This window comes from Balaenoptera physalus, assembly GCF_965194825.1.
Source record: "Balaenoptera physalus genome assembly, chromosome: 2".
Taxonomy (NCBI): domain Eukaryota; kingdom Metazoa; phylum Chordata; class Mammalia; order Artiodactyla; family Balaenopteridae; genus Balaenoptera; species Balaenoptera physalus.
The window spans coordinates 3,120,207-3,145,288 of record NC_138883.1 but is presented as its reverse complement, the minus strand read 5'-3'; the positions used below and the strand labels follow the sequence as shown (position 1 = coordinate 3,145,288).

Genomic DNA, 25,082 nt, shown 5'->3' with positions numbered 1-25,082 from the left:
AAGCGGTGTCCTGTCCCACCGCCCGGCGCGGGCCGACACCGCCCCCTGGCGGCCGCGCGCGTCGTCGCGGCCCTCAGCCCGGCACGGGGCTCAGCGAGGGAGCGGGGCCGGGGCGCCCCAGGTCACTAGCGGACAGGGGACAACTGAGCGCCTTGCCCCAGCGGCGGGATTCGCGGGTTTGGGTCTCCACCCACGAGCAGCCCACCCCGCTCTCCACTCGCCACGTGGCCGCTGCAGGCCCCTTCCCATTCTGGGTCTCAGTCTCCGCCGTGAAAGAGCGACAATCGTGCCCACCCCACGCCTGTGGCCACTCGGCCGCCCCCTCGGGCTCCTCGAGCGCCGCTTTCCTTACCCACGCCTGGTCCCCTGGGGTTAGCGGTCCCTCCCTTTCCTCGTGGGCGGGATCACTGCCCCGATAGGCCAATCCGAAGTCCGGGGGCGTGGCGGGGGTGGTTGTCCGATGGGGAGGGCGCGAAAAGCGAGGGGGGGGCCCGCTCTGCGTTTCCCCCTCCCCTCGCATCCTTTCCTGGGGCGCCCCCTTCCAGGGAGTCCTCGAACCCCGGCAGGGCGCAGGGTGCGGAGGGCAGCTCTCCGGGAGTGGAAGAGGCCGAGGGGTGCTTCTGTTTCCCGTCTTCGAAGCGAGGACGATCGCTGCCCCCCTGGTCCCCGTAGGTAGACAGCCACAAGGCCCCCAACCCCGCCTCTGCCCTCCAGCGCCTGCAGCGGCCTACGGACCACAGTGGCCCCCGGGGACCCGCTCTGCCCGAGCGCTTCGCCCAGCCCTACCTCTCCCCCAGGGAACGGAACTTCCTGCTAGCTGTTCCTTCGCTTGGAATGCTGTCCACCCAGCTGAGCCTGCTGCTTCTGCAAGCGGCCTAACCGCTCCTCTCCAGGGGAGGGTTCATCGTACCCCGGCCCATTTTACAGAAGGCTGACACTGAGACCAGAGTGTTCAGAGAAGCCGGCCACAAGGGGCCCAGCTGGGAGGTGGCTTGGAGGGAAACTAGCTGTCGGTTGTGACCCACTCCTGGGCCACCCACCCCCATGTCACTGCATCCCAAGCCTGTCCTCTGCTCCCACTCCAGGGAGCAATGGACGGGACATGCCTAGCGGAGCCCACTGAGGGTCCAGTGCAGTCTGGATGGGAGGGTCAGGGATCCTCGGGGTGTGGCCCCCTCACTCTGCCACCCCCTGTCCAATGGGGCGATGAGGTCCTAGAGGGGCAGGAAGGGCCTTACCAGGTGTCACTAAGGTCCTAAGCTTTCCTGATGACTACTGTGGAGGGTGCACAGAACTGGGCAGGTGAGGAGACAGTCAGTAAGGCCTGGGAGGGGCTTCCCAGCTCCAAGGAGGAGGAGGATTAGGCAAACTGCCAAACTCCAAGAGCAATGAACAGGAAAGTGGGAAGGAGGGTTGGATGGGTAGGTGGGCTGCAGTTATTATGCCAATGAGCCCTGAGAGACAAAAGAGACTTCCACAGGTGTATCAGTTACCTACTGCTGTGTAACAAACAACCCCACAACTGTGGCTTGAAACAACAATGACTTTTTATTTCTCACCATCCTCTGGATTGACTGGACAGTTCTTCTGCTTCATATTTTGTCCTCTGGGATCATTTATACAGCTGCAATTAGCTGAGGGCTCAACTGGGGTGAAATGTCCAAGGTGGCTTCACACACATGGCTGCAGTTGATGTTAACTGTCAGTTTGAGAACTCAGCTGGCTGCCAGCGTGGGCTGTCATCTCAGGTACAGTGGCCCTCTGTATCCACAGATTCCACATTCCTGGATTTAACCAACCAAGGATCGAAAATATTTGGGGAAAATATTTCAAAAAGCAAAACGTGAATTTGCCTGGTGCCAGCAAGGATTTACACAGCATTTACATTGTCTTAGGTATTATATGCAGTCTGGAGATGATTAAAAATACAGAGGAGGGTGTGCCTAGGTTATATGCAAATACTATGGCATTTTATATAAGGTATTTGAGCATCCTTGGATATTGGTATTTGTGGGGGTCTTGGAACCAATCCCCTGTGGATACCGAGGGATGACTGTACTTTGGTTCTCCTCTACTTGGCCTCTACACAGGGCTAACTTGGGCTTCTTCACAGCATGGCAGCTACGTTCCACTGAGAACAATCCTCAATATGCAAGAGAGCATCAAACTTCTACTTCCATCATATTTGCTAATATTTCATTGGCCAGAACAAGTGACATGGCCGAGCTCAGCAACAATGTGGAATGAGACCTCCCCAGGACATGAATACTAGGAAGCATGGTCCATTGTGGGGCACCAACTTTACAGCTTACTGCAGTGGGAAAGGAAGGAAGACAGACAGGAGACAGGAAAGCTTTAGTGGCCGGAATAACCAAGGAAGCCTCCTGAAGGAGGAAGGGCTTGGCTAAAGAGGGCCTGGGAGCTCTGTTTTCCTCCCTGCTCCCATCTTGGGGCCCATGGAGGACGGAGGATAATCATTCACTAAGTAAATATATAAACTGGGAAAATATCTGGAGAAAAGTGCTCTGTGGACAATGAAAATAGGGTGGTGATAGTGTGATGGGCAGGTGGGACAGCTGTTTTAGATGAGGTGGTCAGGGAAGGCTTCTCAGAAGAGGTGATGTTTAGGCTGAGTTCATACTGACAAAAGGAGCCAGGCTTGGGGAACGCAGAGGGAAGTGAACTGCAGGCAGAGGGAACAGCTGAAGCAAAGGCCCTGAGATGGGAATGAGCTTGACACCTTTGAGGATTAGAGGGAAGATCGGGGTGGTAGGAGGGGAGTGGGCAAGGGGGCAGGATGGGTACGGTTGGATTGTGTTGGATCTTGTAGGCCTGGACAGTGAGGCTGGCCTTTTCTCCAAGTGCAATGCAGTGCCTCCCGAGGAACAATATGACTCAACCCAAAGTGCATCTACTGAGCACCTACTGTATGCCAGGTATTGTTCTAGGCACATGGGACTCACTGGTGAACAAAACAGAGGAACATCCCTGCCCTTGTGGAGTGTGATCTGATTTGGGGATTTTTAAAAAAAATCACTGCTGAAAGGAAACAAAAGGAGGTGGCTGAGTGCAAGGAGAAAAAACGGAGGAGGTGGAACCGTCAGGCCTAGGAAGTGGGGGGTGAGGGATAAGAAGATAATTCAAGAATGAGCTTGGGAGATCGTCTTCATGACCTTGGGTTAGACAAAGAGGTCTTAGATTTTTTCCTATAAAACAAACAAACAAAAATGATAAATTGGACCTTATCAAAATTGAAAACATTTGCACTTCAAAAGATACCATTGATAAAATGACAAGATAAGCCACAGACTGAGGTAAAATATTTGCAAATCACATATCCAGACTATATCAATAATTCTTTGAACTAATAATGAGACACAACCCAGTTTTTTTGGGGGGCTGGTTTTGGCTGTGCTGCGCAGCCCTCAGCAGTGAAAGCGTGGAGTCCTAACCACTGGACTGCCAGGGAATTCCCACAACTCAGTTGTTTTTTTTTTTAAATGTGCTGTAGTTTATTTATTTATTTATTTATTTATTTATTTAGGCTGCGCTAGGTCTTAGTTGCGGCGTGCGGGATCTTTTAGTTGCAGCAAGTGGACGTCTTAGTTGCACCATGTGAACTCTTAGTTGCAGCATGCATGCAGGATCTAGTTCCCCGACCAGGGATCGAACCTGGGCCCCCTGTGCTGGGAGCACAGAGTCTTACCCACTGGACCACCAGGGAAGTCCCCCACAACCCAGTTTTTAAAGGGGGCAAAAAATTTGAACAGACACTTCACCAAGGAAGATATATACAGATGGCCACTGAGCATATGAAAACATGTTCACCATCATTAGTCGTTAAGGAAATGCAAGGTAAAGCACAATGAAATACCACTACACACCTATTAGAATGTCTAAAATGAAAAAGATGGACCATATCAACTGTTGACAAGGGTGTGGAGCTAACTGGAATTCTCATACATTGGGAGTGGGGTGCAGCCACTTTGGAAAACAATTTGGCAATTTCTTAAACTTACCGTATGACCCAGCAATTCCACTCCCAGGTAACCATCCAAGAGAAATGAAAATCTATGTCCCCACAAAGACTTGTACATGAACATTCACAGCAGCATTGTTCGTAATAGCCAAAAGGTGGAAGCACGTGTCCACATGCCATTAACTGGTGAATAGATCAAGGAATTGTGGTCTACCATACAACGGGAAATTATTCAGCAATAAAAAGGAACAAACTCTGATAAATGCCACAACAGGGAGGAACCTCAAAAACATGATGCTAAGTAAAAGAAATCAAACACACCAATGGTCAACAAGAATGTATTGCACACTTAAAATTGTGTTAGGACGGTAGATCTTATCACAATAAAATACAACTTAACAGCGCTATTTACAATAGCCAGGACGTGGAAGCAACCTAAGTGTCCATCGACAGATGGATGGCTAAAGAAGATGTGGCACATATATACAATGGAATAGTACTCAGCCATAAAAAGAAACGAAATTGAGTTATTTGTAGTGAGGTGGATGGGCCTAGAGCCTGTCATACAGAGTGAAGTAAGTCAGAAAAACAAATACTGAATGCTAACACATATATATGGAATCTAAAAAAAAAAATTAGTTCTGACAAACCTAGGGGCAGGACGGGAATAAAGACACAGACGTAGAGAATGGACTTGAGGACACGGGGAGGGGGAAGGGTAAGCTGGGACGAAGTGAGAGAGTGGCATGGACATATACACACTACCAAATGTGAAATAGATAGCTAGTGGGAAGCAGCCGCATAGCACAGGGAGATCAGCTCGGTGCTTTGTGACCACCTAGAGGGGTGGGATAGGGAGGGTGGGAGGGAGACACAAGAGGGAGGGGATATGGGGATATATGTAAAAAAAAAAAAACTTAAAAAAAAGAGAAAGTAAGCAAACACAAAAGACTGTGTATTGTATGACTCCATTTTCATGAAGTGTACAGAAAAGGCAAGTACAATATACAGATATGGGAGCAGGTCGGTGCTTGCCTGGGGCTGGGGGTGGGAGCAGGGATTAACTTCAAAGAGGCGCAGAGAATTTTGTTGGAGGGTGGAAATGATCTAAAACTAGATTGTGGTGATGGTTGCACAATTCTATAAATGTACTAAAAATCATTGAATTATGACCTTTCAACTCCAGAAATTTCATCGCATATAAGTTATACATCAATAAAGCTCTTGAGAGAACAAGAGAGAAACCAGGGCTAGGCCTTCAGAGTGGGCTGGGGCTCAGCTGAGGGCCCATCAGTGCTGGAGACAGCCCTGAGCCTTCCAGGTTTCAGATCCCAAACCCTTGGGGGCCTGTGTAGTGTTGCAGTCCCCTGGGGTGCCACCCCTTGTCCCTTAGGCCAGGAACCCCAGCCGGGTAGGAGCCCAGATGATGAGGGGATACCTTCTAAGTTGTTTACAGAAAACCCTCCATAAGGGAATGAGGCCTGTTTTGAATGATAAATGCTACAAACCAGAAGAAGTTACCCCCCCCAAGTCTGAATTCTCCCAGTCTGGAGAAATGCGTTTCCTCCCAGTAACAAGCTCCAGGCCCAGCGGAGGCCCCGCCCAGCTGCACAGGTGACGTGGCAATTAGTACCGGGCAATTAGGGATGCTCCTCTCTTGGAATGGGGGGGGGACACTTCGGGGAGGGGAGATCCGCTGGGAGAAGTAGAGCCTGGCGGAGAGCAGCACACACACACCACTCCTCCCCCGAGCCCCGTGGTCTGGAACCCACAGACCCTGTGCGCAGAGACTCGCTGAAGAGCCGGTGCAGAGGGTCCCACCTCCCAGCAGGACACCCTAGGACCTGGGTTTTTCTGATCTAGGCAAGGCCGACAAAGCACAGGAGCTGAAGTCCTCACTGTCGGGCTCCCTGAGTGAGAAAAGGGGCGCTGGCAGGAAGGCACGGCTGCCCAGGAGAGCAAAGCGGCGTCTGGGGAGCCCCTAGGACCCCCTCCTCCACGCACACAGCCACAGCAACTGTCCAAACACCAGGACCCGGGTGCCTCGTTAGGAGAAGGGGCGCCGGCGGGTCTCAACCAGCAGCAGGACTCCCCATCACTCCTCCCGCCCTTGTTTATCGGCAGGCTTGGCGTTCAGGGGCAGTCAGCTCAGACCCTGACCCTCAGCCTCCCGCCTGCAGGGGATCCTCCGGGGCCCACCTCGGAGGAGACACGGGAGCTGGGAATCTGAGGGCAGTGCGGGCCACGGGAGAACCACAGGTCCCCACGCAGCCCCACGTGAGCCCGCTCTCCCCACCACTGATTGGACCAGGCAGAGCACCTGACCGCAGAGAGCCCATCCATTGGCTGACCAGTGACCTATCAGGGTGGCCTGGTGAGAGTACAGCTAATCAGGTGCCTTCCGGGATTTGGAGCCAAAAGAGACCCAGAGGGACACGCTGGGCGGTGGCTGGTCTCCGGGCTTGGTCTGGGTAGAGCTGAAGAGAAAGAGGAGGGCCTTGGAGAGGGAAAGACAAGGAGAGAGGCCTGGGCTTGGCCTCCGCTTGACGGTGCTCCGACTTTCTCAAAACCTAGTGGTACCCAAGGCATGCGGGGCCTTTCACTCCTCCACCATCATTCTTGGATGTTTATCCTTAAATCACCATCACTTTGGCAGCGCCCTAAGCATTCATGTCTGTGAAGTGTGATGTACTTGTCATTTGCTCCAATATGTGTTCAAGTGAATTCACCACCATCAAAAAAACTACCTCATTTGCACACCCATGTTCAGAGCTGCATTCTTCACAGTAGCCGAAAGGTAGGAAAAAACCAAGTGTCCATGGATGGATGGATGAATGGATAAAAAAAATGGAACCTATACAGACAATGGAGTATTAGTCAGCCATAAAAAGGAAGGAAATTCTGGCACATGCGACAACATGGATGAACCTTGAGGACATTATGCAGAGTCAAAAAGGACAAATGCTGTGTGATCCTACTCAGATGAGGTACCAGGAGAAGTCAAATTCGTAGAGACAGAAAGTAGAAACGGGTGGTTGCCAGGGACTGGAGAGAAGAGGAGAGGGGAATTCTTGTTTAATGGAAACAGTTTCGATTTTGCAAGATGAAAAAAGTTCTGGGGATGGATGGGGGTGAGAGTTGCATAACAATGTGAATGTATGTAATACCACTGAATGCTACACTTAAAAATGGTTAAGGTGGTCCATTTTACGTAATTTGTATTTTATCTCGATTTTTAAAAATGAAATTTCTCCAGGCACCCAAGAGCTCATCCTACCCTCGGATCCACCCACTGAGCGAACGTGGAGGGCCTCTATGCTGTACAACCAGAAGTATTCGTCTCCCGGGTGGACTTGCTGTGGTCCCGGCCAGGGCAGAGCAGCCAAGCCAGAACGCCCTCACCCAGCCAGGCCTTGAGACTGAAGAGTGAAATCTGGGCATTTCACTCACCTGCAAGGAGACATCACAGTTGCCAGTGGGAAAACTCGGATCCAAGTGGCCGGGCAGGCTCTCCTGCTGGACCATCAGTCCTAAGTGGACTTAGGAGCCTGGAGTCAGGGGAGTCAGTTACGGGGGTCAGCTGGATCTGCTCCAGGTGGCCCCCCTGGAGAGAAGCCTCACAGCAAGGCAGGAAACCCTCATGAAGCTCCTCTTCCTGGAAGCGGTGAATGGAGGACAGGCACTGCTCACTGCGGCCTCAGTCACTCTGCATCTTCAGTCTCCTGAGTCTGCCCAACACAGCTTCTGATGGACCCGGTCTCCCTGTACAGAGTGAAGCCCTCCACAGAGCCTCTTTAAAGTTCTTGGGGGCCTGCTCTGTGCCAGAAAAGAAAACAGCATCCTGACTACCACCCCGCCTACCTCCATCCCCACACTGGCCTCGCTGGGGAGTGAAAGCAGAGAGGAAATGGAGGCTCAGAGAGGTTAGGTGACAAGGCCAGGGTCACACAGCTGACAGCATCAGAGCCACAACTGGAAACCAGTCACTCTGACTGCAAAACTCACGCCCTCCTAAAACTTTGCTTCTCAACTAGGAGTGTGAGTGTGTGTGTGTGGTGTGGGGTGTGGGGGAATAGCCACGGGATAGACACAGATCAGCTTCCAGAGCATCAGGTTTAGTCAGGCATTTGGGGTGAGAAGTGGGAAATTGAGTGACGGCATAAAACCTAACTCTTGTTACTGGAGCATTCCCATCTTAAAGGGACAGAGCCCAACACCCACATGAATGTTTCGATAAACCAAGGGATTCTGTGCTAGCAGCAGGTCCCATCCTCTGAGCTCACTGGCCTCCACAATTAAGGAAATATTGGTGGAGAAGTTCGAGAAGCTTGTGTTCCATCTGCCACTTGGCGGAGAAAGCACCACCCTGTTTCATGACGCGCTTCGTGATGACTCATCAAACAGAAGGATGGGTCCCCTGGAACGCAAGGGTCAGCAAGGGTGTCGTTTGCGGCTGCCTCCCAGGCCCGCTAGGTTGGCAACGTGCACGCCAGCCCCTCACCCCAGAGTCCTGCTCATCTCTTCTCTCTGAGTCACAGAGAGAGGCAGGCAGGGCAAGGTGCAATGTGCCCACTTGACAGAAGGCAGCACTGACGCCCAGAGAGGCCAGGGGCCCATACACGCAGGAGGAGAGGTGGAGAGGTGCTGAAGGGGTCTGGTGGGAGGACTGTGGCCCCAGCCCCTCGTGCTCCTCTGGGCTTGACCCTGATTCCAGCTGCCCAGCCATTGCCAGGCAGTATCCTGGAGGGGGCGAGGGGGCTGCTGCTTCTCTCACCTGTCTCGGCAGGATGAGGAGGGCTCAGGGAGGGATGCAGCTACACCCTGAATTCCTGGAGCCCGCGCCTGGCCCCAGGGGGAAGTGGTTGTTTGCACTTCCAGGCTAAGTCATTACAACCTGTGTCAATAAGGGGGAGCAGGCAGGTGCTTCTGAGAACAGAGCCTGGGCAGGTTCTGGGTGGGCTCAGGGGCTTTGGGGCCCGTGAGGGGAGGCTGAGCAAGGGAGCTCCCACCCCATTCCTTTCAACTGGAGCTTCTCGACTTTAAGAAGGGATTTTGTTGTTGTTCTTGGGCCTCTGAGTAAGATTTCCTTCCTTGGGGGTTAAGCTACTAAAACAACATTAGGGGCCTCTGCACTCCCATGAGGCCTCAAGTCACAAGCCCCAGGGTCTGCTCTGCACCAAGACCTGCTTTTTCCCTGTGGGGCCTCCTTAGAGAAGACACCCTGGGAGAGGAAACAGACCCAGCTGGAAACCCAAAATACCAGTGGCTACCATAAGATGGAAGTTTAGTTTTCTCTCCTCAGGAGCCTGGGCTCCTTCTATACGTGGCTCTGCCATGCACAGTTTTCATTCCAAAGATCACCTTGTGCTCCAAGATGGCTCCTGAAGCTCCTGCCATTATATCTGCATTACAGGCAGCAGGAAGGAGGAAGGGGAGCAGGGTGTGCCTTGCCCTTTAAGGACCCTTCCTGAAATTAAACACTATTTACATCCAGGCCAAAACTTAGTCATATGGCCACACCTAGGTGTAAGAGAGGCTGGGAAGTATCTTAATTCCAGGCAGCAAATGCCCAGATAAACCTTCAGAGGTTCTATTTCCTTGGACACTGGAGGTGGTGGGGTGGGAACAGGAACCTGAGGGGCGGTGAGAGGTCTCTGCCCCAACCACTGGCAAGCTGTGTGCCCTTGGGCAAGTCCCTCCACCTCTCTGAGCTCCTGCGTGTCTCTGTGAAATGGGGGTGTAGGAAGACTGTCTCCAAGGCCCTTCCCTGCCCTGACATTTCGTGACCCTGCAGCAGAGAGCCCACGGAGGCCAAGACCAAGGGTAAAACAGCTCCTGTTTAAAAGGTGCCTGTTCCAACACTTACAGATTCGCAGCAGCCTAAAACTTGATTATTGATTTTCAACCTGCAACCTGATTAACACAGACAGGGAGACCGTTGGGGGGTGGGGGGAGGGAAGGCCCCCCAGGGTCATCCTGAGACAGGAGGGATCTGAGGGGACAGAGGACGGCTGGACATCATATCTCTTAGGGTCACAGAGGTGGCAGGGGAAGAGAGGACCAAGACTGGGGATGGGTGCCATGGGGGAGGGACTCGGGGGCTGGTGAAGAGGGACGGGGGAGGGAGGAGGTCACCACCCGGAGCTGACATGGCTCTCTGGGGGCGGGCGGGTAGGAAAGAAATCATAGGCGCTTTTCCTCCCAAGCCTTTCTATGGCTCCCTTTTCTCCTAACCTCACCCCTTGTACTGCTGTGATAACAAATATTAAAGAGCTCTAGGGAATTCCCTGCTGGTCCAGTGGTTAGGACTCTGTGCTTTCACTGCCGGGCCCCATGTTCAATCCCTGGTTGGGGAACTAAGATCTCACAAGCAAAAAAAAAAAAAAAAAAAAAAGAAACTCTAAAAAAATTTAAGTAAGGAAAAGCCATCTGGCCTGCTGGGGAGCCAGGGCTCCGGGACACTCCACTTGCTGTTCTCAGGCCCCTGAGGGGCTGGCAGGAAGGGGTAGGGCCCTGGGGAACTGCAGGGGTCTGCTATGACCCAGGCCTGGGGGTGGCTTGCGACATGTGTGTAATCAAAGGGCGATTCCGGGCAGCCAGGCCCTGGGAGCGGCCCCTCCCTCCTCCCTTCCTGTCCCTTGACCCCCATCTCTGTGGGGTGGCCCCAGCAGTCAGGCAGCCGGGAAGCATGTCCCTGTGACAGAGCAGATTTCCTAGTCTTTCTCCAGGCCTGAGCAAGGCCCAGGAGTGCCTGGACTTACTGTGGGATGGGGTGAGAGGTCCAGAGGGGCAAGAAGGACATTCTCCCTGTTTCAAGATGGGTGCTCAAGCTCTTAAATACAAAAGCCTCGTGACCTTGGTGGTTAAGAGCAGGGATTCTGGGCCAGACAACCTGGGTTCAAGTCCTGAGCCCTACATATACCAGCTGTGTGACCCCAGACAAGTTACATAGCTCTCTGTGCCTTACTTTCCTCACCTGCAAAATCAGGAGTTGTGAGGTTAAGTGAGATCCCCTATAGCAGCCCTCAGAGCAGCCTAGGTAAGTGCTTAGTGAAAGCTAATAGTATGATTGAGTACGGTCAGTGACAATGACGGGAAACGTAGGGGACTGACCTGCCCCTGACGAACGTTGAGGGCACTGGCCACACCACAGCCTTGCAGATAAGCCAAATTCATACTGGCCGGCCTGCTTCCCCTGGCGAGGCAGACAGGAGGGGGCGTGGAGGTGAGGCTTGTTTAAAAGGCAGACGCCAGCCTCCTGCTCCCCCCCCATCCCTGTCTGGACTCTCCGCTGTAATTCGCTCCTGGGCAATTCCCACACAGACACTCTGAGGGCAACAGGGCTGGCAGAGGGCTTCTGGGGTCCCCCAAGCCCTCAGACCTCGATTGCTGTGGCGAGGGGACCTCCAAGGGGGCCCGGAGTAAGCAGTGGGCACCTCGACCACCAGGGATGCCCAACACAGTCCTTCCCTGGGCCTGCAAGGCCTGGGGCCAGCTGCCCAGTCACGCCCTCAGCCGAGCCCCCGACCAAGGCCCTCAGGGGCCTGCGTGCTCGCGGAGGCCCCAGGCCGGGGCAAACCTGCTCTCTTGGTATCTGAGCCCCTCTCTCCTTGGGTCCCTGATGTGGAAAACTTCCTTCCTCAGGCAGGAAGCTTCCTCAGGCAGTTTCCCCTCCTCCCAGGGCAAGACCTGGAGTCTCTGTTCCTGTGTCTGTCAGCCCGACTCTGAGGGCCACGGTGTCTCCGCCTGCATCTTGTCAGGGGCCCAAGAGGCCAGTGCTGAAGGCTCACTGACTTGGCTTCAGATCAGCTCTGCCACTTCCAGGCTGTGTGGCTTCAGGCAAGCCATTTAACCTCTCTGAGCCCACTTCGTCCGTAAAATGGGGGAAACGTGAGATTCTTGTGAGGCTGTGAATAGCATCTGTTCATCTGTGTGTTTCTGTCATTCAGACTTTCCTACTTTCCACAGACATTTGCTCAGCAGCCCTTGGTGCTGTGTCCTTGGCTCCCAGGGTGGGAGATGCAGGCGCCTGCCCTGGGGGGTGCCCACTTCAGTGGAGGATAGGAGGTCAGGGCCCACCACGCTGGCTGATGTAAATAGCAGGAGCTGTGATAACGTGGGAGGGGGGAATTAGTTCTGAGGACGGACGGATGGCGAGGGAAGGCAGAGCCTGGCCGGCAGGGCCACGGCATGAGCGAAGGCCTGAGGTGTGGACACTTAGGGCTGCAGGCAGGGTGACTAAGCAGTGTGCAGCATGGTGGGGGCAGGCGGGGATGCCTGGGCAGGCAGGGAGGTGCCATCTGTAGGGATGAGCTGCGGGGAGGGGCCGAGGGGAGCTCCAGGCCGTCCGGGCCAGTGCACTGCCCACCGCACGCCCCGGGGTGCCTACCGAGAGATAGGCCACAGACAGAATCTGCGATTGAGCCCAGCTGCCACCCTCCGGGGCCTGCACTGCCCGCCTGGCCTTCCAGGACTCGGGGGGCGGGGGTTGGGCCCCAAAGCCCTGCCCCAAAGTGGACCTGGATCTTGTAGAAGGTTCCAGGTGTTTAAAAACCAGCCTCCAGCCCCGCCCCTCCGAAGTTCTTGGCACTACTTCCAGGTTAATGGGGTGGGGCGGGGGACAGGCAGCCCGGCCCGGGGCAGGCCGTGTGCCAGGCTGGCCCTTCCCCGGTGTTATCTGGCCCTCACCACAGCCCCTGAGATGGGGTTATTACCGTTCCACAGACTGGAGACTGAGAGCAGGGAAGCGTGAAATGCCGGAGCTTTACGTGGACCCCTGGGGGCTCAGATCCCCTCCTCTAGGCCTGGCCTCCGCCACGATTTGGGGCTCACTGAGGCTCTGTGGAGGTCCAAGGTCCGATTAGGACATCACTTGACGCTCTAGTCAAAGAAGCTCCTCCCAGGGCCTCCAGAGACACTCGGGGTGTGCCCTCACCCCAGCCCGGGGTGGGCTCCGGGCATGCCCTCTGCACCCATGACCATGCTGCTCCCGAGGCTGGGCACGTGCCAGCTCCCCGGCCGCCCAAGCAGGGGCGTACAGGCTCCCTGGCTAGGTTTCTCACACGGCCCCAAGCGGGGGAGGGGGGGATGCCTCGTTACATCAGCCCCCGAAGCCACTGAGCAGAGAGCACGCTGGGAACTGAGCCGCCGGAGGCTCCGGAGGCCCCGCCCCCGGGTCTCCCGGAGCCCCGCCCCATCCTGAGCAGCCGCTGGGGCCAGGGCCAGCAAGGCATCCTGAGTACACTGCAGTCCTGTTCTGAGAAGGATGGGTGGGTTGGTGGGTGAGCTCCGCGGGGCCCTGGTTTCCTCCTCCACAGACGTGGGCATTGCTCCCTCCCGGTGACCCTGCAGGGCAATGACAGGCGCCTCCAGGATGGGGTTGAGCCCCAGTGGCAGGATGCACTCACCCAGGCTCGGAGACTGGGAGATTCCGGAGAAGAGCCCCAAGATTCTGCAGGAAGAGCTCCATTCTGCCCGGCCCTGGACCTGGGAGCCTGAATGAAAAGCACTAAGCTGCATGGAGGACAGTGACGATTTTACACTCTACCCCCAGCAGCCCGAGCTCTGGAGCACGTTCCTGGCCCAGCATTCAACTGTGCTGGGGTTCTGGAGTCTGGGATCCCGGGAACTGGGTTCTAGCCTCTGGGGTCCACAGCCCCTCTAGTGATCTGGGAGGGAGGTGAGCGTAGTGGGGTGGAGAGGGCAGCTCCCGAAGTCCACGAGGTCCACGTGCTCAGAGCCCTGCCCCGCCCAGGCAGCTGAATCGGAAGCCCCTCGTTGCACAGAAGTGGAGACTGAGGCCTGGGTCTTCGGAGACGGTCAGGGATCTGTCCCAGAGCGCTTTTGAGCCAGGGATCTTGGGGGTGGGGGGTGTGGCCACCCATGACCCAAGACAACACCCGGGTCCCCGCCTCCATCAGCAGGAGGCCACTGCCCTTTGGGGTCCGGCCTCTGTGGGTGGGGAGGATGGAGGCCCTTCCTAGGGAGCCCGGAGTCTGTGCTGCTCCTTCCGCCAGAGCTGGCAGCCTCCCACCCCCATCCGGTCCCCTCCTCCAGAGCCCGGGATTGGCTGGCTCCCGCCAAGAACGCCCACAGCCTGCCAGGCCGGGTGGGGAGCACACGCGTGCCCGTCCCCACCCCGTCCTCAGGGCTCCTCTAGGCTCTAGGTGGGTCTTCCTGGGAGAAACTGAGGCCCAGGGGGAGTCAGGGCCCCCCAGCCCCCACCCAGGCTCCACAGGAGTTTCCAGACACACTTTGGAGGCTGTGCTTCAGTGGGGTCTCCCCACCCCCTCTTTTGAACCATGAGAGTGATAAAGGGCAGGCTGCCAGGCCTGGAGCCAGGGCGGGGGTGAGGGGGGTGGAATGGGGAGTTGGCAGGGGTCCTGGCAGGAGGCCGGCAGGGAGAGAGACCAGGGCCCCTCTTGGTGCTCCCTCCTGACGCCTGCCCCACCCCCTCCTCAGCCCCCCTTCCATAGCCCTCATCCTCCCAGCAGGCTGCCCAGCAGGCTAGGAGGGGCCCCGGGGCCCAGAGGGGCTACAGGGCTGCGCTGGGAGGCCCTCTCCACCACACACACTCCCAGGCGGCACAGAGGAGGGTCCTGATGGGACCCAGGGCTGGGGCAGCTGGCCATGCACGTCCTCTTAGGAAGGGTACACGTCGCCCCTGCAGTTTGTCCTGGGGTGCTTGACAGGGTGGTGTCTGAATTCAGGATGAAGGCGGCCAAACATTTTCTTCCGCCTGCTGTGTCACCTCCCAGGATGGAAGTTCTGCCTGCACGCGGTTGAGCATGTTGGGTGACAACTGCATAGGGGCCTTTTTGTGTGTATGTGGTGGGGCTGTGGGCTGGGATGTGCCCGTAGGTGATAAATCTCTGTCTCGCACACACACACACACACACACACACACACACACACACACACACACACACACACACACACACACACACACACACACACACACACACACACACACACACACTTGGGTACTGGGACATCCAGGGCAGACTTCCTGTTCCAAACACACCTCTGTCCCTCCATCAGCTTGTCTGGAATTCCTCCTGAGCATCTTGTAAGTAGAGCACACGTTCCCTAAGATGGAGGGGCCGCGCCCAAGCCTGGAAAACAGACAAGGCTTAACCTGCCTGAGTGGCAGCTTCCTCACCCGTAAGGCAGGTGAGTTACCTGCTCCCACCTCGCAGGGGTTCAGTGCAAGCGTGGCACATGCTGACGCATGAGAAGCGCTCAGACGACATGCCCAGGACGCTGGGAATGTGGATAGGATGTGGAGGGCTCCTGTCGCTCACCCTGCTCGGCTCCTTCCTCGGGAGGGGACCCAGCAAGGGCGGTGGAGCTCTGTCCACCGGCTCTAGTTCCCCCGCCTGTGTTTCACCGGCTGGAGAAGGAGGAAAGGGTCTGTCCTCTCCAAAGGTTTCCTTGTATCTGGTTCACTCTACTCCCTCTTCCTTTCTTTCCTTTCACACTTTCTTCATCTTAATCCCTTTAAGCCCCATGAGGCCTGGACCTTGTTGGCCTCTCTTAAACTGCGTCCCAAGTGCCAGAGCAGTGATCAGAGACCCCGCTGGATGGGTGGATGGAGGAGCCCCCAGCCCAGCACCCAGGCTGCATAGCTCACTCATTCCGCGGCTCATACAACCACACCCGTGCTGGAGGCCAGCAAACTGAGGCTCACGATGTGAAAACCTTGCCCAGGGCCCAGGGCCACGCCTGACTCTCAGACACCCGAGGGACTTGGCCTTCCTGGGCTCCTTCCTCCACACAAAACAAATAACAAAAATCAAAAAACAAAAGTTCTATTTTATGACTGCATTAGAATAAAGAATATATTAATAATATATATTAGAACATTTTCTTCACCCTAAAAGTTCCTTTTTTTTCTCCTTTCTGATTTTAAACAGAATTGAAACAATTCATGGGCCCCTAAAGGACTGTGGCCTCAGGCACTGTGTCGCTGTATCTGAGGGAGGGGAGTTGGCCTGGCAGCCTCCTCCCATTGGAAGCTGACTTGAACCCAGGTCTTGAACCAGGTCTTCTGCACCCCCAACCTCTTCTCCCCACCGCCTGCCACTTGGGGAAGGTCCTGGTGGATTTTTGCTGCTTTTTGGCATTTCTTACGAGCCATCTTATGGCTTTGAACGTCTTGTTTCTGAGTGCTTATAACAACAACGATAATTAATAATAATAATAGGGTGGGATGAATTGGGAGATTGGGATTGACATATATACACTACTATATATAAAATAGATAACTAATGAGAACCTACTGTATAGCACACGGAACTCTACTCAATGCTCTCTGGTGACCTAAATGGTAAAGAAAATCCAAAAAAAGAGTGGATATATGTATATGTATAACTGATTCACTTTGCTGTACAGCAGAAGCTAACACAACATCGTAAAGCAACTATACTCCAATAAAAAAATAAAATAAAATAAATACAATGTTAGCTGTAATCTAAAACAAAATAAAAAATAAAAAAATAAAATAACAACAACAATAATAATAATGCTAGTCCTTCACAAAGCCCTTGACACTTTTCAAGCCCTTTCATCTCTGTCATCTGATCCCCCCAACAATCTAGGGAAGAGCAAGGACAGCCACCGTTACTTCTGTTTTATAGCTGGGACAACTAGGACACGGAGGACAGATAAGTGGTCCCAGCTGGTAGGACCAGAGCCCCAGGATCTTTGCACACCCTCTATCTGCAGTTTGGGTGAGCAGGTGGCGAGGAGGGGCCTCGGAAACATGCCTGGGTGAGGTGGGAAGGTTGGACGTCAAAGTGCAGGAGGGGGAGCAATGAAAGGAGGGGCGGGCAGGTGGGGCAGAGGGATGGCTGAAGGGGAGGAGCAGGAAGGTGTAAGCAGGGGAGTGAGAGGTAGCTTCTGGCTGCCCATGGGAGCAGGAAGAGCCCAGTGCAGCTTTCTGGAAGGAGCTGAACTGAGGGGGGCAGTGTGATTACCGGGAGGAAGCGAAGGGGACCACGGGGATATCTGGGAGGCACAACCACTGAGCCTTGGTGACTGATGGGGTACAGAGGTAAATGTGGGGGTCGACAGAGATGCTCCCCAGATTTAAGCACTTAGAAGCCCCAGAAGCTGTAAAGGCCATAGCACGGTAGGTAATTAAACCATAACAATGCAGCAGAAGCTTTCTTAACCCAGCTGCACTTAACCAGCTCACTACATGGAGCCACTCCACACCCTCTGTAAAGCACATGGGCAAAAACTGACGTTTGCTACTGACCCTTTCCAAAACTCACACACACCCATCCATGACAATAAAGTGGGTACACTTTCTAGGAGCTCCTGGAACCTTTAAGCCATCCTCCCACCCCAGCCAGGGTAGAAGCCCCCGAGAGAGGCTGCTCCATGCCTACCCTAAGCTTCTGCCCTACTCATTGAGATCACTGCCTTGTTCCCCAACCTCTTTATATCCTGAAACACGTTACTGTGAGTCCTTGGAGTAATACACAAACTGCTGAAATACAAGTGTGAAAAGAGAGTCACTGGGCCTATGAAAACTAAGTTGGCAAGTTGGAAAGACCTGTTCATAGCAATTTAATTTTTAAAACTGCTATTGAATTAGGTATAGATGAGACAGTTGTAAAGACCAGGGGAAAATGTAAACTCTCAGAAGGACCCTGAGCATAGATCTGCTCCCAAGCTCCCCAATGGGAGGCTGGTGGCTTCAGGTCCTGGCGAAGGGGGCCTGGCCACAGGGCTGCTCAGGGCATGGCACCCCACGCCCCCAGCAAGAGAGGGGGAGTGAGCACCCAAAACAGAAGTTAGTCTTTCTATAAACTAATCTCAGAAGTGACGATGCCATCAAGTCTGCTCTTTTCTAGTCCCTGGGATAGGTCATGACTTTCCGCCCACACGGAAAGGGGCGGAGATTATGCCCAGCTGTAAATGCCAGACGCGGGATCATTTGGGGTCTTCTTGAAGGCTGTCCACCACAACCTCCCGGAGAAGATGTCCCTTTTGAGTGGGATGAGGGGTCTTCTTAGACTCTTAACACCCTCGGAACGGAACCCTTATTGTGCCGGGAACTTTACGCGGACCCCTCTCTCCCACACTATGAGGTCAGCACTATTATTACCCCCATTTTCGGGGGCACAGGGAGGCAAGTAGCTTGTTCTCAAATCCCACAGCCTGTAAGAGCTGGAGCAGGCTGGAATTCGAATCCACACGGGTTTCAGCCCAAGGAGGAAGTTGGGCTGGGCATGGGGTGTCTGAGGAGCCTGCAGAACGTGGGCTCTAAGTTCCCCCAGGGCAGCCGTTATTTGGGTCTGAAGTTCAGGAAGAGGCAGGTTGGAACTGGCACGGGGTGGGCGCCCTTAGCGGGGGTGGGGGGTGGAGGTTGATGAATCCCAGGGAGGGGAGCTCCCCCCAGGAAGAGTGGGTACAGACCGGGCAGAAGAGGGCTCTGTGTCCCAGGGCGGCCAGGGAGGTGGACGCCGTAGGGGAGCCGAAGGCAGAGCGAGGGTGAGGGAGGCCGTGAGGGAGGCGGCGGGCAGGAGGGGTGGGTGCGTCTAGGAGCAGCCTGGCTGTGGAAAGGCACAGAGGGCTGGACAGCTGCTGAGGAGGTGTACGGTCAAGGGCTGAGGGGTTAAGGTTTCTGCTCGGGGTGGCCAGGTGTGGGGCTGGGGCCACGCCCTCTGCGCTCTCTACAGCGCGGTGCTGCCCCAGACCCCAAGCAGGGTGACACCCCCGGATGCGGCCTCTGAGGTCACCGGCCTCCAGGCAGGAGTGTGTCACGAGTGCCCCACCCAGAGGCTGTGCCCCCTCCCCAGCCGGTCCAACCAGCTTGCTGGGCACCCTGTTGGCTGTCCTCTGCCCTCATCCCCTGCTGCCCCTACCACTTTTCATGGAGGAACCCACCACCTCAGACCAGGCTGTCACAGTGCCAAGTGCCTCCTCCTCCAGGGAGCCCTCCTCCTCTGGGAATGGTTAGGCCTCCTAACCATTCCCAGACCTTTGGAGGGGGCAGAGGAGGGATTTGTGCAGAGAGAGCTGCAAGGATTACCCTCCCCCAGCAACAAACGCAGATATTTGGTGGTTTCTCCCCAGAACCAGCTTCCCGGCACTCACCAGGTGTGACAGGCCCCACAAGCCCTGTCCTCCTTCCCAGTGGCCCTCCCTGCCCCCCTCCTGATCAGAGGCAAAATCTCTCCAGCAAACGCTGGACAACCTCCTGGCTGCTCCCCTGATTCCATCTGACCGCCCGGCTCCTCAGTGAGGCCCAGCTAAGCCTCGGTGCACGCGGGGCGGATGCCATCCAGCGTGCTGGGCCCTCGCCATCTGGCCCGACCTCGCTCACGGCTGGCTTCCACCCCTCTTTGTAGCCCCCTGCATCCTGGCCCACCTCCATGCCTTTGCCCAAGTGGTTCCGCTGCCTAACACCAACCCTCCCTTCTCCAGATGAACAGATCTGTCCCATCCTTCAAGGCTCGGCTCAAAGCTTGCCTGCTGAGCTTGAAAAAGCTACCTAACTTCTCTGGGCCTCAGTTTCCCCGGCCGTAACAGGAAGCAAAGCGGCCCCTCCCTTGGGGAGCTGGGAGGAGGGAAGAAAGCTCGGCCTGCATGGGGCCTGGTGTACAGGAGGGGCCCCCGAGCCTCGCGGCCTTCTGGGCACATCCGCCCAGCCCGCTGTTCTCCTCATCCCGGCCAGGTGCTCGCTAAGCCTTGCCAGTCGGTGACGAAAGCACGGGCGGCCCATCCCCATCCCCCAAGAACCAGCGAAGGGCCCCTAAAACGCGGCCCAGGAGGCCCAACGGGAGAACATCTGTGCGGAGCTGCTGGGAACGGGCGGCAGGATGAAATCCGAGAGCCCAGGGCTCCCCTCCCGGCCGCGCCACAACCGCGGGCGCACAGCCTGACGGGGGCTGGGGGGGCTGGGTGTGTGTGTGCGTGTGGGTGTGCGTGTGTGACTGTTTCTGACCGCTCAGCCCCGGCTGAGCTCAGGGAGCACCCGGCCCCGCCCCCAGCCGTGCGCCTCGGCTTCTGCGACTGTAAAATGGGGCGATGGCACCGCCTCTAAGCCGTGCCCCTAACTGCGGGCCTCTCGGAGGACAGTTTATTGTCCAAGGCCAACAGTAATGCACAGTCACTGGAAAAAAAACCCAAAAAACTCAGAAAATAACTCCCCCTCCCCCCCCCAAAAAAAACCCCCAAAATATTTGTGACCCGGGCTCCACCCCCAGAAATACCCTCGCAGCTGCCGGGAGCCACTAGAGCGCTCGACTTCACGAGGCAGCTTTTATTATTATCCCACGTTTCGGGTGAGGAGAGGGAGGCACAAAAGGGGCAAGGTGGCCTCCAAGGTCTCAGGAGGGTGGGGTGTCGTCGAGATTTGAACTCCCGCCCCCACCCCATCAAGGGCTGCACGGTTTTCCTTGGTAAGGACGCGCCAGTGCCGGGTCACCTCCTCCAGCTCAGCCTGGGGGACAGCACCGCGCGCCACCACACGGCCCGGGGACCGAGCAGCCCGCTTCGACACCCGCAGGGCTTGCGGACGGGGGTGTCGTGCGCGGACGCGCCGTCTGTGGACTTGGGGCTCCGCGCCTCCGGGGACCCGCGGGGGAGCGGCTCCCCCCGCCCAGTGCGCATGCACCCCTCCGCGTCACGCCCGAGGAGATTAAGTTGGAACTTTGAACCCTGTCCCCAAGCCCTGATGGGGAGCATTAATCCAATTGTTTTCAAGCCCTGGCCTTGCAAACTCCCCCGTCCAGGGGCTGCCCGTCCCCTCTCTCGGGCTGGTCTGCAGTGCTCCCTGGTCTTGTACGGAGGGGATCGGTGACCCATTTTACAGGCGGCAAATGGGGCAGGGCAGTGACTTGACCAGGGATTTGAGTCTTCCAGCGCTCTTTCCTGTGCGTGTGGACGCCTCCCTCGCCCCGCTGGAGGCCCACCTTATCCCGGAAGCCTTCTCTCCACTTAGTGACTCACCCCCCACCCCCACCCCGCCCGCCCGGGATGGGTCCTTTGTTCAGTGCCCTGGGTGCCTGCTGGGGAGGGCACACATGTGACTGCTTCTTCCTCCAACTCGCCAGCCCTGCTGTCTGGGCTGGACCACTATGGGGTCTGGAGCAAAGTCATCCTGCAGCCTTGCACTCCAGGCGCTGGGCTCCGTGACCTGTGACAGCTCTCCAGGGCTGAGTCTCCTGGGGCCCCAGGGCTGCTCCCACTCCTCTGGGCTCACCCTGAGGGGTCCTCTGGCCAGCTTCCAATGCCTCCTTCTTCAGATAAGAGCACCCCGGGGTTCCAGGGGGAACCGTACCCAGCCAACCTGCAGGCATATGGTATGGTGGGTGGCACCCCACCCTCCTAGTTCTGGGCCTGGCAACCAGCATTCCCCCCTTTGGTTTGGAGAAGGGCACCCAGCCCTGCAGGTGGGGAGGGGGCTGGTGACCTGATGCTGCCAGGGCTACCTCAGGCAGGGACCCCATCTGAGGGAGGGTGAGGGGCAGAGAGCATAGTTCTGGCGTCACAGAACCCTGGGCTCAGCTGAGGCTGAGGCTGGGTCCACACTGCCCTTGTCCGTTTGGCTTTGTGGCTCCAGGCTGCTTACAGCACGTCCCCCTGGCCCTGAGCACTCTCTGGGCTTGGTTATCTCTGCACTCTAAGCTGCAAAGTGGGTTTTGCTGTCCCGAGTTCCATATTCCTGCATTCAACACCTACTCTCTGAGATAGCCTCGGGACATGTCCTGAGTGACACAGACACAGCCATGCCCCCCACGGGTCTTACAGCCTGGGGATGGTACAAGGTGGTCTGTGCCCCAGAACTACAGGGAGGGGGATGTCAGAGGGGCAGGGGCCCAGAGAGTCCCTGAGGAAGAGACACTGAGAGAACTGCAGCGTGACTTTGGAAATGACTAGGGAAAGGTCTGGAGTTGGAGAGATAGAAAGGGCTCTAAACAGCTGGCCCTGAGACTGGGGAGGACTCCTGATCTCCCTTGAGAGAACAACGAGCCGGGGGCAGGGCACAGAGACGGCCCCGCAGAGCACTGTGGGCCACTCGCAGGCCTTTGGATTTTGGCCTAACAGCACAGGAGGGCCACGGATGGGTTGAAAGCAGGGGCGTAGTGCAGCCAATTAGGGTTTTAATAGATCCCTCTGGCCTTGGTGCCTTCTCAGGGCTCTGCCAGCTTGGGAAGAAAAGAATTTCTTGCTCCATCAGGCAACCCTGCAACCTCCTCACCCTGGTCGGCTTTGTGGGAGGATAAGGGAAATGGATGGGATGCCCATATTGCAGATGTTTGTCGATGCAAGATCCTGGACCACTTAGAGAAGGCTTCCCAGGAGAGGGGCCCTAGCCTGCAGATGAGTAGGAATCACAGGAAGATATGCCAAGAGGCAGGGTGGGGGTGGAGGAGTACCAGAGAAGGAACAGCATGTGCAAAGGCACAGTGGCAGGAAAGGGCACAGTGCGCCCAGAAAACCCCTGAATTAGAACTTGAGTGCAAAGAATTTGGAGTGTGTTTGCGCAGGTGTCAGTGCCTCTCTCGGAGGCTGCGAAGGTGCAGGCAAGGGGCAGCAAGTGGCCTCTGAATTGGGTGGGCTGGTGGTTGCAGGAGGTGGGTGGTGGAGGATGGACAGAGGGGGCAGGGAAGACCACATCAAAACCAAGGCTGTCAGATGGGGGAGGGTTAGCTGGTGGATAGAGGGGGGAGGTTAAACCTGGAGAATAAATCTCATGCTTATCTCCGCTTCCTCTGGAAACTTTATAAAAACGATGGCAAAAAAGTTTAAAAAGGTATAATCACGAGAGAGGAGAAGACTGCAGATGAGAGGTCCAGCACATTTGAGGAAGATAGAAACTGACAGGACTCAGCAGAGAAGGGGGACAGCTACCTATGTGCCTCCCTGAGGTGGTATATACCATAGACCAGCACGCATAAACCAGCAGAGACTGGGGGGACTAGGCTGGGCACTGTGGAAGGTGGGGGCGGGTCTGATGACAGCCCTCGTGGTGGACAGACCCTACTGTGACCCCGATGATTTCCTGTCCCCTGATGTTCCCACCCCTGTGTAATCCCTTCCCCGGAGTGCAGGCAGGACCTGTGACTTGCTTCTAACCGATAGAACATGGCACAGGTGATGGGACGTCCCGCCTCCGTCTACGCAGATGAGGGAGAGACTCTCCTGGCGGGCTGCATGAGGTAAGCAGCCATGTAGAGGAAGCCCAAGAGGCAAGGGACCGTGTGTGGCTTCCAGCCACCAGCCGGCAAGAAGCCAGGGCCCTCAGTCCCACAGCCACAAGGACAGAAATCCTGCCGGCAACCGACAGAATGAGCTTGGAAGCAGATTTTTTTTCCCCCAGCCGACTCTCCAGATGAACACACAGTGAGTGGCACCTTGATTGCAGCCAAGTGAGACCCTGAGCAGAGGACCAGCTCACCCAGACCTCCAACCCCTGGGAAATGTGAAAGAATAAATGTGTGTTGTTTTCAGTTGTTCAGTCTGTGGTCATTTGTTACACAGCATAGAACATGTGTACACTCCCAAGCCCTCCCACAGCTGCTCACCATCTACTTCCCTGTTTCCACCCACCCCACCCTCCCCCCCTGCAGAAGACAAGATGCATCATCTCTGGAGAGAGATTCCAAAATCAGGGCATCAGGAATGGCAGAGGCAGGAATGAGTGTGGAGGTGAAAAAGATGCTTGAGTGACCACAGCTTCCCAATCTTTCCCTGTCCTGCTCCTGGAATGCCAGGAACCAAGCATCTCCCCAGGTGGGAGATTGGAGGGGTCTTCTGTGGAGACCCAAAAGCACCAGCACGGGAAGATTCCTGATCACTCACCGCCCCTTGCTGTAAAGGCCATGTGACCTGCTTTGGTGAATGAAGAGAGAGTGGAAGTACCATGTTGCACTTTCTGAAAACTTGAAGAGTGATCCTGTGGTCCTGCCATTGCTCTTTTCCCTCTGCCATAGAAGAGCGTGTCCTAGAAGGGGGCAGCTCCTTCAGCCTAGGTCCCAGGATGAAAAGGACACATGGAGCAGAGCTGCAGCAACCTGCAGACACCACATAACATGAAGGAGAAAGAAACCTTTGCTGTTGTGTGTCCCTGAGATTTGGGGGGTTGTTTGTTACTGTAGCATAACTCAGCAAAGCTGACTGATGCACCCAAGGAAGCTGTCTGGATGCCTGAAAATCCAACAGGGAGTCCTTCCACACACAGAGATTCCAACTGGCCTGTCCGTGCTCTACGGTAGTGTGAGTGGCAGCCGAGGATCACCAGGCATTAGAGGAAACCCTCCAATGGAAGAACAGAGACCAAAACGAAGAGAGAAAAGGAAGTAGGGTGAAAAGAGAGGATTCAGGGGGCAGAAGAAAATGTCAAAACAAATCCTAATTCCTTAGAGAGGACATTAAACCAGAACGATGTTATTTGTTTTAGTGGAGCAAAGAGCTTGTAGTAGTTTAAAAGACAATAGTCAAAATAAAGGGTGGAGGCAAAAGTTAGGGAAATCCCCTAAAGAGTAGACCTAAATGACAAAGAAATAGAAAATAGGAAAAGAGAAAAACAACAAAATTAGAGGATGAACTCAGGAGTGCTAAGTCCAAGTACAGGAGTCCCAGAAGGAGAGGTCTGCAGGGTATGAGTTCCCAGAGTGCAGAGGCCTGCCCTGCGCAATAGTTGCACAAAGACCACCCCACCCTGCCCCCCAGGTGGAGGGGTTCCAGAGCACCAGGGCTAAATCAAAGATCCTAAACAGTTCCAGAGAGGAAAAGCAAGTGTCATGAAAGGATTGAGGGTCCGAGAGGCTATGGGCTTCTCAACAGCAGCCCTGGGAACTAAGAAGACAATGGAGAAATGCTTTCAAAATGCTGGTAAAAATGATTTTCAATTTGAAATTCTATACCTAGCCAAGCTATCACCAAGCATGCTGTTGGATGAAGACCTTTTCAGATGTGCAAGGATTATACTAATCAATCTTCCATGCACCTTTTCTCAGGAAGCTGTTGGAGACAAGGAAACCAAGAACAAGAAAGACGTGGGATCCGGGAAACAGGGATCCAACCCTAGAGAGAGGCAAAGGGGGATCCCAGGTCAACAGTAGCTGTGCTGAAGGCCCAGAGA

At 55.5% G+C, this 25,082-nt stretch overlaps 2 long non-coding RNA genes across 2 annotated transcripts in view; one reads left to right on the top strand and one right to left on the bottom strand.

Moving 5' to 3' along the window:
- The window catches only part of LOC309655694, a 250,612-nt gene that overhangs the window by 61,947 nt on the left and 163,583 nt on the right, over window positions 1–25,082 (bottom strand). The gene's annotated exons all lie outside the window — the stretch shown is intronic.
- LOC309655685 lies at window positions 13,987–23,425 on the top strand. Its single transcript, XR_014260933.1, has 4 exons — window positions 13,987–14,145; window positions 15,020–15,151; window positions 15,895–18,078; window positions 23,081–23,425. It is a non-coding gene; the product is annotated as an uncharacterized lncRNA (long non-coding RNA).